Here is a 13,206-nt window from a genome sequence, read left to right as displayed (position 1 = left end):
ATTGTATAAGTTAAAAACTTCGATTCCTAAAAGTTACTCAAGTGGAACATTATAAGCTAAAACCTACAAATTTTTACTAAGTTTTCGGAATCATCTATTTTTTGCATCCTTGTGCTAGAATATTATATTATTAATATTTCACTTTATATTTAAAAACTATGTTTAATTGATTATAAATAAAGATATTACCATTGATTTCGAACAAAATAAAATTCTACAACAAAATGGTGTTTTTTCACTATAAGTGAATTAAAATTCAATCTTTAAATATGTTTTCTAAAATCAAATTTATAAAATATGATTCAAAGCTTTATAAAAATTATGTAATTTTGACTTTTGCAGGTTTGTCATTTTTATTGTGCTGGAATCAACTGAAATTTTGAAAAACGTTAAGAAGCCAGTCATTTTAACTATGTGGGTTGGATCCACAATTGATGACCTGGATAAGATATCTTCAGTACTGAGAACTTCTCTTCTTATGTCATCGTCCCCAACGCCAGCGAGCATCACGTCTTTTATTGTTTCTTCTGTGTAGCTCGTCACATTGCTTTTCCCACAGTCACACTCACTGATTGTAGTGAAATTGCAGGTTTCTGCTTTGCTTCGTACACGTGTGGCAAACGTTCTAAACGGTTCATCATGGTCCTGATGTAGGTTCATAAGTTCTTCTCTCTTTACACTAATAGCAACTTTTATGACTGCAATCGATTCCATCAGTTTAGCAACGTAACTTTCTAATTTGGCCATCAGTCGAGGATTACTTGCTAACATAAGATCGCCAAGCTTGTCCTGCGCACACTGAAAAAGCTGTATGCTTGCATTTCGGTTGCTTATATTCGAACCAATCTTGAATGCCTCCCACCTCCGAATGAAAGCAAGCCATGTCTCTTGGCTGATCCCCCGGTCAATCCTTGGTCAAATCAATTGAGGTGCATTTGGCATTACTCCATTATTGGATATTCAAGAATCTTTCTGATGCTCCATTTTGTGGAGGTTGAGAAGGCTACTCACAACATCACCGGATAGATCTGGCGTCTGGAACTCGCATCCACGAATTGGGCACTTTACTACAACCATTTTACTTTTCTCAGATTGTTGTTAAGATTTTACATGAAGAATAACTCCTTGTCAATTTAGTTTAATAATTTATTAACAATGTAATATCTGAACGAAAACAAGTATAAATATAAACACTAAAATGAGCTATAGTCTAATTATTCTACACGTTTTACTATTTTTTTAATTATACAAACAATATATAATGTTTATTTAGCATTTTATTAACTTTTACCTGGTTTTTTTTTTCTTTCTTAATAAATATATGTATAAATATTTGTTATAATAATGTACATCTTATTTCACATATGAATAAAAAAAGCAGTGTTCACAATCCAGACAATTCTTACATATATTTTTTTATGTTTCCAATAAACGCAAAGAATATGTCTCTTAAACAAAAAGCAAAAGAATACAGAAATAACTAAGTATATAAACAATAAAGTACTATAACTAAATATGCTACATAATATTAAAGTTTCAGTTTTAGTCTTTATTACGTCACAAAACTTTATTACGTCACAACTATACTACTTGCTCAATATCAAGTAAGTGTCATTATTAAAGTAAGAAGGTTTCCACACAACTCCGACCATCAAAACAAAGTAAATAAATAAAGATAACAAATGTCAATTTAAAAAGATTTGGAGAAGTTACCAATACGTTGAACTTAATAAACGAGCGTTTAAAATTTATTACTAAATGCATAAAACCTTATTTCTAAAAAAAAAGTTTAATCTAAAAGTCAAACTAACTATTTTTTGGTTGAAACTATTAAAATATAATACTAAGAAAAATTTCAAAATACGTTTGAAACAATTATGTAATTATCATTAAACTATTACCATTAACTGAAATCATGGAAGAAATAAGAAATTCATATATAAAATGTCTTAGTAACTTATTATCTTATACAAGTTAGTAAAACTTTTAATACTCATGTGATTCAAAATTGTCTAAATATGATAAGAACTAATAACATTACATGATTGTTGCATACGAAAGGTACTATGTAATAACACCCTATGTAAGCTAAAGACTAATTTGGTTTAAGAATTAATCAACTCTACTAAAGTTATATGTTGGTTTTAAATCTTTTTGTAACTTTTTTTCTAAAATCAAAACAAGTTGTAGACCACTGTTGCCATAGTTAAAATCGTTGTAAGTTTCGAAGTTTCAAATGCATTAGTTTCCTAATGTTAAATTATCGTATACCTATTAATTCTAAACAATTGCAATAAATGTATAAAACTTACTATTGCTAAACTCAAGGAAGCTTTATTTCAAACTGCTTTATTTTTAAAAGATGTTTGCTGTAGCTGTTCAGATCGAATATATAAATGCTTCTAAAGTAGAGTTTATTCGTACTTTTAATAGGACAAATTTAATGAAATATGTGTACTCTGACTTTTCTATAATAAAGATGATCGCAATTGAACGCATTGAATACGGTAATACTAAATTCGGGCTTTAAAATTTTACTTAAATGGTTGGTAACATTATAAAATAAGTAGCGTTTTTGTTATCATAGGGTAAAAACCACTATTTGGACGAAAAATAAAACATATATTAAACTAATTTAAAATGCGATTAATTTTATAATTTTATACCAAGAGGGGGTTAAAACAGAATAGTTTAAGAGAAAAAGGTTTAAAATTAGTTAGATATAAAAAAAATTTATGGGATAAACATCATATGGTTTATAAACACACAATACTTGTTAAGATTTTTCATCGTACAATTGTCAAGTTATACCTTTAAGTATACCTATCTACTGTTGCTAAACTACTATCTCTACAATATTTTCGCAAAAAAAATGCTATTTTGTTAATATATTACTTAACAGTTATGACATTCATGACTCTATTTGCTTAAAATATAGTTAAATACATTATTTTTTTTTTAATTATTGATAACTTTAAACTTTATTACCTAAAATAGTTTAAGGTATATTAGTAAGCATACATCGGGAATATATTAAGCATCACAGTATATCGCATCACTAAAACTATCATTTCAAAGTAGACCTCAACAATATTAATATCTCATCATAGTAGAATAAGGATACAATTATCACATAACAGTAGATCGCAACACTACAATAACCGGTAGGACTTTTTATGGGTAGTATTTTATGGGCACTATTTTATGTGTAGAATCGCTGCATTCAATTATGATTGATGTGATTTCATCAAAATTATGGGTAGTATTTATATGTTGCTGCAATTAAATGAAAAATAAAATACTGTCCAGGCCTTATATAAACATTATGAATAGTTTTTGTATTTTTAAGTTTATAAACAAACAAATAAAATATAACTTGAATACACATAAACCAATAGTTTGATTTATTTTTACCCTTATTTGAATTATATTTTGTAAACTGACAGAAGTATTGGCTAGACTTATTAAAAGATTATGGATAGTTTTTTATGTAATATTTAATAAATAAAAAACTTGAATACACTTAAACAAATTGTTTTATTTATATGGATATTTATGTAATTAATGTTTTTTATACTTACAGAAGTTCTGGCCTGTCATACAATAAGTAATTTTGATAATTTTTTTTTTAAAGATTTTATAAACAAAATTAAAAAAATAAACTTGGACACACATAAACTAATTGTTTGATTTATAGTTGTATTTATATTTATATTTATTTTTTTATGTAACTTATATTTAATAAACTTATAGAAGTAGAGGTTCGGCCTTATGTGTACTACTTTATGAGCAGAATTTATGTCTAGAATTGCTTCAACCAATTATGCCTATAATTTGATGTGATTTCATTCAATTTATGAGTAGTATTTAGATCAGGGTTTCCCAAACTTTTTTGAAAATGGCCCCCTTTAAAGAATTTAAAAAGGCAATGGCCCCCTTCAAAAAGATTACTCATAAACTGCTATAAAATACACATAAGACCTTTTTTTTTTTTGCTCTTCATCTGCAACTCAAGAATATCTAGTGTAAGTTTCTAGTTATGGCCTCATGCCCCCCAACCCTGTGGCTCCTGTACTGCTCATGGCCCCCCTTTCCCCCTTTGCTGCTTCCCCCAAGTATCTGTCTTGGCCCCCTAGGAGGCCTTTTGGCCCACTTTAAGAAACCCTGATTTAGATGTTGCTGGAATTAAGTAGCTGAAATTAAATGAAAAATGAAATACTGTCTAGATCTTATATAAATATTATGGATAGTTTTTGTAATTTTAAATTTATAAACAAACAAAAACAAAATAACTTGAATACACATAAACCAATAGTTTGATTTATTTTTACACTTATTTAAATTCTGTTTTGTAAACTGACAGAAGTAGTGGCTAGACTTAATAAAATAATCTGGAGAGTTTTTTATGTAATATTTAATAAATAAAAAAATTATTTGATTTATAAGAATATTTATAGAATTTATTTTTTTTATCCTAACAAAAGTAATGGCTTGGTATTTTATAAATATTTTGGATATTTTTTCTATTTAAGATTTTAATAACAATATTAAAAAATTAAAACTGAACACACACAAACCAATTGTTTGATTTGTAGTTGTATATATGTAATTTATATTTAGTAAACTTATAGAAGTAGTGGTTTGGTTTTATGTGTACTTTTTGATGGGCACTATTTTATGTGTAGAATTGCTTCAATCAATTATGCCATAATTTGATGTGATTTCATTTAAATTATGGGTAGTATTTAGATGTGGCTGCAATTAAATAAGAATTAAATACTCTCTAGGCCTTATATAAATATTATGGATAGTTTTTGTAGTTTTAAATTTATAAACAAACAAATAAAAAATAACTTGAATACACACAAACCATTAGATTGATTTATTTGTACATTTATTTAAATTTTATTTTGTAAACTAACAGAAGTAGTGGCTAGACTTCTTTAAAGATTATGGATAATTTTTTATTTATGATTTAATAAAATATAATTTGAATACACTTAAACCAATTGTTTGATTTAAAACTATATTCATGTAATTTATATTTTTTATATTAACAGAAGTAATGGCTTGGCATATTATAAATATTTTGGATAATTTTTTTATTTAAGATTTTATAAACAAAATTTAAAAAATAAAATTGATTACACATCAACCAATTGTTTGATTTATAGTTGTATATATGTAATTTATATTTAGTAAACTGATAAAAGTAGTGGTTTGGTCTTATGTGTACTATTTTATGTGTAGAATTGCTTGAATCAATTATGCCATAATTTAATGTGATTTCATTTAAATTATGGGTAGTATTTAGATGTGGCTGCAATTAAAGAAGAATAAAATACTCTCTAGGCCTAATATAAATATTATGGATAGTTTTTGTAGTTTTAAATTTATAAAAAAACAAATAAGAATAACTTGAATACACATAAAACAATAGTTTGATTTAATTGTACATTTATTTAAAATGTATTTTGTAAACTAACATAAGTAGTGGCTAGACTTATCAACAAGTTATGGATAGTTTTTCTATGTAATTTCTAATAAAGAAAAAAAAATGCTTGAATACACATAAACCAATTGTTTGATTTAAAACAGTACTTTATTTTTACTTAATTGCAGCAACTTAATTGCAGCAATATCTAAATACTACCCGAAATTCAAATGAAATCACATCAAATTATGGGCATAATTGATTTAAGCAATTCTACACATAGAATAGTGCCCATAAAATAGTACACATAAGACCAAACCACTACTTCTATAAGTTTAAAAAATGTAAATTACATATATACAACTATAAATAAAACAATTAGTTTATGTGTGTTCAATTTTAATTTTGTTTATAAAATCTTAAAAAAAAAATTATCCAAAATATTTATAATATGCTAGGCCATTACTTCTGTTAGTATAAATAAAATAAATTACATAAATATACTTTTAAGTCAAACTATTGGTTTAAGTGTATTTAATTTTTATTTTCTTTATTAAATATTACATAAAAAAGATATGCATAATCTATAAAAAAGTCTAGCCACTATTTCTGTTAGTTTACAGAATACAATTTAAATAAATGTACAAAAAAATAAAACTATTTGTTTGTGTGTATTCAAGTTATTTTTCATTTGTTTGTTTATAAATTTAAAACTACAAAAACTATCCATAACACTTATATAAGGCCTGGACAGTATTTTAACTTTCATTTAATTGCAGCAACATATAAATACTACCTATAATTTAAATGAAATCAAATCAAAGTATGGCATAATTGATTGAAGCAATTCTACACATAAAATAGTGCCCATAAAATAGTACACATAATACCAAACCACTACTTCTATGAGTTTACTAAATATAAATTACATATATACAACTATAAATTAAACAATTGATTTATGTTTGTTCATTTTTAATTTTGCTAATAAAATCTTAAATAAAAAGATATTTAAAATGTTTAAATTATGCCAAAACATTACTTCTGTTAGTATAAAAAATATAAATTACATAAATTTACTTTTTAATCAAACAATTAGTTAAAGTGTAATCAAGTTTCTTTTTTCTTTATTAAATCTTAAATAAAAAAAAATTCCATAATATATTTATAAGTCTAGCCATTACTTCTGTTAGTTTACAAAATATAATTTAAATAAATGTACAAATAAATCAAACTATCGGTTTATATTAATTCAAGTTATTTTTTATTTGTTAGTTTATAAATTTAAAACTACAAAAACTATCCTTAATACTTATATAAGGCCTGGACAGTATTGTAATTTTCATTTAATTGCAGCAACATCTAAATACTACCCATAATGTTAATGACATCATATCAAACTATGGGCATAATTGATTGCAGCAATTATACACATAAAATAGTGCCCATAAAATACTACCAATAAAAAGATCTACCCTACAATAACCACATAACAGAGGATATATCTATCACATCACAGTAGACTTCTACAATACAACTATCACATCACAGTAGATTGCAACAATAAAACTATCACATCACAGTAGATGGAAACACTGCAACTGTCACATCACAGTAGTTGCAACACTACAATTTTCATATCAAAGTAGATTACAACACTACAACTATCACATCATAAATGATTGCAACACTTCAACTATTACAGCGCAGTTAATTGCAATAATACAATTATCACGTCACAGAGGGTACAACTATGACATCACAGAAGGCTCCTAAAATTCAACTATCACATCACAGTAGATTGCAACAATACAACTATAATATCACAACTAACACATGACCGTAGATCACAGCACTACAATTATTACACCACAGTAGATTTCAAAATTACAGCTACTACATCACTGTTGATCGCAGCACTACTACTATAACATCTCGGTAGATTGCAAGACTACAACTAGCACATTACTGTAGATTGCAACTTTACAGCTAATACATCACAGTCAATCGCAACACTAAAACTATTAGATTACAGTAAATTGCAACAATAAAACTATCACATCACAGTAGACCGCAACCATACAAGTATATCATCACAGTAGATACAACTATCACATCACAGTAGATATAACTATCACACTACAGTAGAATGCAACAACAGAACTGTCACATCAAGGTAGATTGCAACAATTAAACTGTCTTATCAAAGTAGATCGCAACATTAAAACTACCACATCACAGTACATTGCAAAAATAGATCTAATAAATTTCTGTAGATTGTAACACTACAACTAATACATTACAATAGATCGCAAAACTACAACTATCATATAACAGTAGATAACAACAATACATATATCAAATCAACACAAAATGTGCGTAGATTTGCAAGCGGTGAGTGTTAAAAACAATAATCTAATCTAGCCAAATTAGTCTTATTGTATATCTTTTTGTCTGAAGCATAAAAACATAGTAAAAAAAACAATTTACCTCGTAAAAAGTAAAAATAATTTCTGAAGATAAATTTTGTTTTTATTTTTCAATATCTCTAAATTATTCTAAACTGCAAAAATACAACTATTAAAATACAAAGATCGCAGTAATACAACTTTTGTAGTGTTGCAATCTTTTGTAATGCTTAGTTTAGCATTGCGGTCTTCTGTGATGTGATAGTTGTTGTGTTAAAGTATACTTAGATGTGATAGTTGTATTGTTGCAATCTACTGTGATGTGATAGTTGTATTGTTGAAATATACTTAGATGTGATAATTGTATTGTTACAACTACTGTGATATGATAATTGTAGTGTTGCATTATACTTTGATGTAATAGTTGTATTTTATTAATCTACAGTGATGTGATAGTTGTAAGTTGAATCCTACTGTGATGTGAAAGTAATATCGTTGTGATCTATTGTGATGCGAAATTCTATCATTTTAGCTAGTTTTAAATATTAAATTAAAATAAGAGTTTAAAAACTTAAGATTTTTAATTAACGTTTTGTGTAAATCAATTCAAAAACCTGAAAAGTTTTAATGGAATAATTTTCCAATAATAGTCGTAAAATTATTATCAAAAAAATATTTTTTTATGTGAAAATATATTAATTCTTTAGTGCAATTTATATTATTTTTCTCATCAAACTTTTTTATGAGCGTTTGAACAATATATGTACCAAGCTTTTCAGTCTGTGCTTCCGCTATTAATCATCAGCCATTTGTTTCCGATCGCATTTTATGATGTATGCTATTCACAAACTACTTTGACATCACTACCAATATTCGAGATGTCATCCTGTTTCAGATCCAGTATAAAAATCGTTTTCAGACGTTCTAATGCGACGTAAGAGGTGAAAATTCTTAACTTTCTGTAGAAAAAGTGTGTGCATTTAAAAATATTATGAAATACTCTTTTACAGAACAGATAAAAACAGCGTAATATTTATTTACACATCGAAGCGCTTCTTCTTTATTTAAGAAACGGTTGAGTAATCAAAAACTGATCAAGCAGCTTCTTTTTATAACTTGTATTTATCAAATAATATTTTTATCTTGTGTATAATTTCCTGAGTAACTTTTCAACTTAAATATTAAAGCACACTGTTGAATATTAAATGCTATTTATAACAATATACTAACAGTATTAATTAAAATCACAATTTACTTAATTAAAAAAACACAAATTACATCTACAACTGAAGTTTATTGTTCAAACTAGACAATATAAATTTAACAAATGAAACAAAGATAATTACATTATTTAGGTTTCAACACATTAAACATAACAAAAACCTACTTTTTTCTAAATTGTTACTTAAAACCTTAATTTTAAAGTCTCGTCATCTTTCACAAATGAAAAGTATCCCAAAAACAAACTACTTATAACGGACAACGTCACCAAATTACCAATGGGTCACCGACAGTCCACATTGTCGCGTTCGGAAGAATGAACCTGATTATGACGTCATCAGCGTCAACGTTCACTCTTCTGATCAGTTCAGGAATGAGGTAAATTCTCAGGTTTTTTATTGTCAGGTTAGGATGCAGGTTCAGCCTTCTCTCAAATATGTCGTCCACGAATTCGAACGCAACGTTTCTCATGTACAACTCCACTTGTATTTTGTTTGTCATATTATCACAAAACTTTACATAGACTGGGCAAATAAAATAATAAACTTCAACAGTTCCATTGTTAAATTTTATGTAATTCTTAGAAAACTTAATCTTAACAATTGTTATAAAATATTTCAATTGAACATTGCTTGAACTTAAGTATAATTGTTTCGTAAATTAATAACTCAACTGATACTTAGTATCATTTTTGTCAGAATACTAGTGAGATAAATTGTAGACAATCTGAAAATGCAAAAGATTATAGTTGAAGTTTTCTAATTTTAGATAACTGTAATGCTTTTAAACTTTTTTATTTATCAAAACTAAAAAGATATTTTTATTACGATCATATTGGTGTTATTTTAATTTTGTTATAAATTTATATATTTTAAAGTCTTTAAGTTTTTTTAAGCTTTAGAAATAAATACAGTCCTAGTTTCTGGCATGTTATTTTAAATGTATTGGAATCTTATTCAAGCTTCATAGATTTTGAGATAGATACAATTATGCACAAATGCAAATTAGTCATGTTTTACGATAGTACCATGTGGAAAAAGACCAACAGCAATGACAACTTTGATGTACCTATGGGCTCATTTCACGGGGCTGAAGTATGTGGTCTTGTAGGTTTATACCTATTACACCATTTGTCTACGATTATAATTAATTAGTCAATTGAACTCTATAGAGATGATGGACTTGCCATTATCAAACAAACAAATAAGAGTAACATTTGCAAAATAAAAAACAAAATAGCAAGAAAACTAGCAGACATAGGACTCAATATCACAATTAGCGCAGGTGAAACCTCTACGAACTTCTTGGACATACATTTAAACCTCCTAACTGATGACTTTTGCCCATATATAAAGCTAAACGCAAAGACCATTTATATTGACAAAGATTCTAACCATCCTAGAACAATTAATAAAATATCTCAAAAATGATTGAAAACAGAATTTCAAAAATAACAAAAAGCAAAGTATCATTTGATAACGCGAAACAAGTCTACCAGAAAGCTTTAAACAAAAGCAACTTCCATCATAAGCTCAAATATAATCCGAAAATTGATAACAACAAAGCATAAAACAGAAAAGGAAAATGAAAAAGGAAAAGGAAAAAGTGAAATTTTTACAACCCACCTTTCTGCAAATCAGTGAAAACCAAATTCGGAAACCTCTTTTTAAAACTGCTCGACAAAAACTTTCCAGAATCAACAGAACTACAAAAGACCTTTAATAGAAATTCCACCAAGATATCATATTGTTGTTCCCCAAACATAAATGCATTAATAAGTGGACACAATAAAAAGCTGTTAGAAAAACCATTGATAGAACCGAAGCTGTGCTATTGCAAAAACAGAGGACAATGCCCAGTCAAGAATAAATGTAAATTAGAAAATGTAATCTACGAAGCAATTGTCTCATCTGAGAAAAATGAAAAAATGTCATATATTGGATCCACCCGAAGACATTTCAAATATAGATTATATGAACATAGAGCATCATTCCCAAAACCCAACAAGAAGAAACCCACCAACTGTACACAACTCGCCAACTACATGTGAAAATTATATAAAAAAAGTGAAAAATACACCGTTCAATGGAAAATTCTCAAAAAGACCAAAAGCAGATTCAAACCAAATTTTATGTGCTCACGATGTAACCTAGAAAGACTATTTATAGCAAACGCTAACCAAAGAAAAATCCTTAATAAGAGAAATGAACCAGTCACGCAATGCCCTCATTACCCTAAGAAATATTTTAAGTCTATTTTTATTCGCATTAACTTAGTTTATTTAATTTTATTTTATTCTATTTAATTTAATTGTTACATTGTATTTATGTTTGTTTTGTGTATATATGTTGTTTTAGAGTTACAACCTTTCTGTAAAAAGAGCACTTCGTTTTCTAAAAATCCCCTATAGATATTAATATTTACATTTTTTCAAAGCTTAGTATATAAAATGCTTAGTGAATAGATTATTAAAATATATAAAATATATAGTTAATAGATATTTTAAACTAAACTTACCTATATTTCATTTTAAACTAATTTAACTTTAAAATTTTAAAATTTAACTTTTGAAAACAACAAAATAATTGTAACTCATATTTTAAGTTTAATTTTTATTTTCCATCATATGTGTACTTTTATTTTTAAACTCATCGCTCTGTATACTTTTGTTTTCAGCTTTTTTTAGCGTCTGATGAAATGCTCTGCAGGGAAACGGCGTAACGCAATAAAAGTTTAACAATAAATTTAATAAATATATATTTTTACATAACATTTATCAAATCGCAAATTCAAAACAACGTCTTTTAGAGTTCTAAAGTAGATAATGACAAAAAAATATATAATAAGCTTCAGCCTCTACTTTCTAAATTTTTTTATTTGTGTTATCACAAATCAGTGTGTAGTTAACTTTAACTAAATCTTTATTACTTTAATACGACCGTTTTAAAAACCATTGCTTTTTTATAGCTCTTAATGTAGCTATAAAACACAATTAATTGTTTAATTATTTAGGTTAGTTAAAAAGATATTAAAACTTATTTATAAAAAAAACTAGACAATTACTAATTTTTACTGCAAAACTGATTATCAAACTGCAATTCTTATATTAATTGAATAGTTCAACAGATATATAAACTTAATGATCTATTAATATTACTTAACAATGTAGCCGTAAAACTTGTAAATTAAAAATAATATTTATTTTCTTCAAAGTTTTTCATTTGTATTTTATATTGCTTTTGTAAGTTTTATAACTACTTTAAGTAAAGTGAGTCATATGCTTATAATATAATAGTAGTTACAGTTTTTTAGATGAGGAAAGTAACCAATAAGCAATTACTTAAATTGAAACTACGAACTTAAATGTTTTACTTGTTGAACTAACTGTTATGTACTGAAGTTAGTAAAATATTAATATATTTGTAAAACATTATTAGACAAATCAAAAGGTTTACAAAAAAAAGTTTTTATAATTGTATGTTAAATTTTAACTAGAAATGCTAACAATATAAATATCAGATTTACCATTCATGTTTAAAAAGCTTGCAGTTACATACTTATTAAAGCACTTGTTTATATGTTTTTGAATCTAAACATGTTTTCTATAAACTAAAGAAGAACGAATGTATAAGAAATAAAAAAAACTTTTGTTAAGTTGCGTATAAGTTTTTAGTTTGAAATATTCAAGCTGTTTAGACAAAAATATTAAATGCTTCTAAAACAGAATTTATTCATACTTTTACCAGTACAAACTTAATGAATTATGTGTACTCTGTACTTTTTTATAGTAGAGACAACTGAAGATGAACGCATTGGACACCGTATTATTTAATTTATTATTAAAGTTTTCTGAAATGGTTGGTAATATTATAAAAATAGTAGCGTTCTTGGTTATCATATGGTAAAAACAAGTATTTGGGAAAAAAAGAAAATAGACAGCTAACTACTAAAAAATGTAATTAAATTTCTTATTTTCGCCAAGAGGGGGTTAAAACAAAAAAGTTTAAAAACCAAGGTCTAAAGTGTGTCAGTTTTATAAAAAAAATGTTTTAAAAACATATCATACGGTTTCTAAATACAAAATACTTGTTAATATTTTTCATCGTACTTTTGTTAACTTAAACATTTAAAAGTACTTTTTTA

The sequence above is a fragment of the Thalia democratica genome, chromosome 2 (assembly GCF_965202585.1).
Source record: "Thalia democratica chromosome 2, ktThaDemo2.hap1.1, whole genome shotgun sequence".
NCBI classification, from domain to species: domain Eukaryota; kingdom Metazoa; phylum Chordata; class Thaliacea; order Salpida; family Salpidae; genus Thalia; species Thalia democratica.
The sequence above is the reverse complement of the archived record's forward strand: the minus strand, read 5'-3'. Positions refer to the sequence as shown.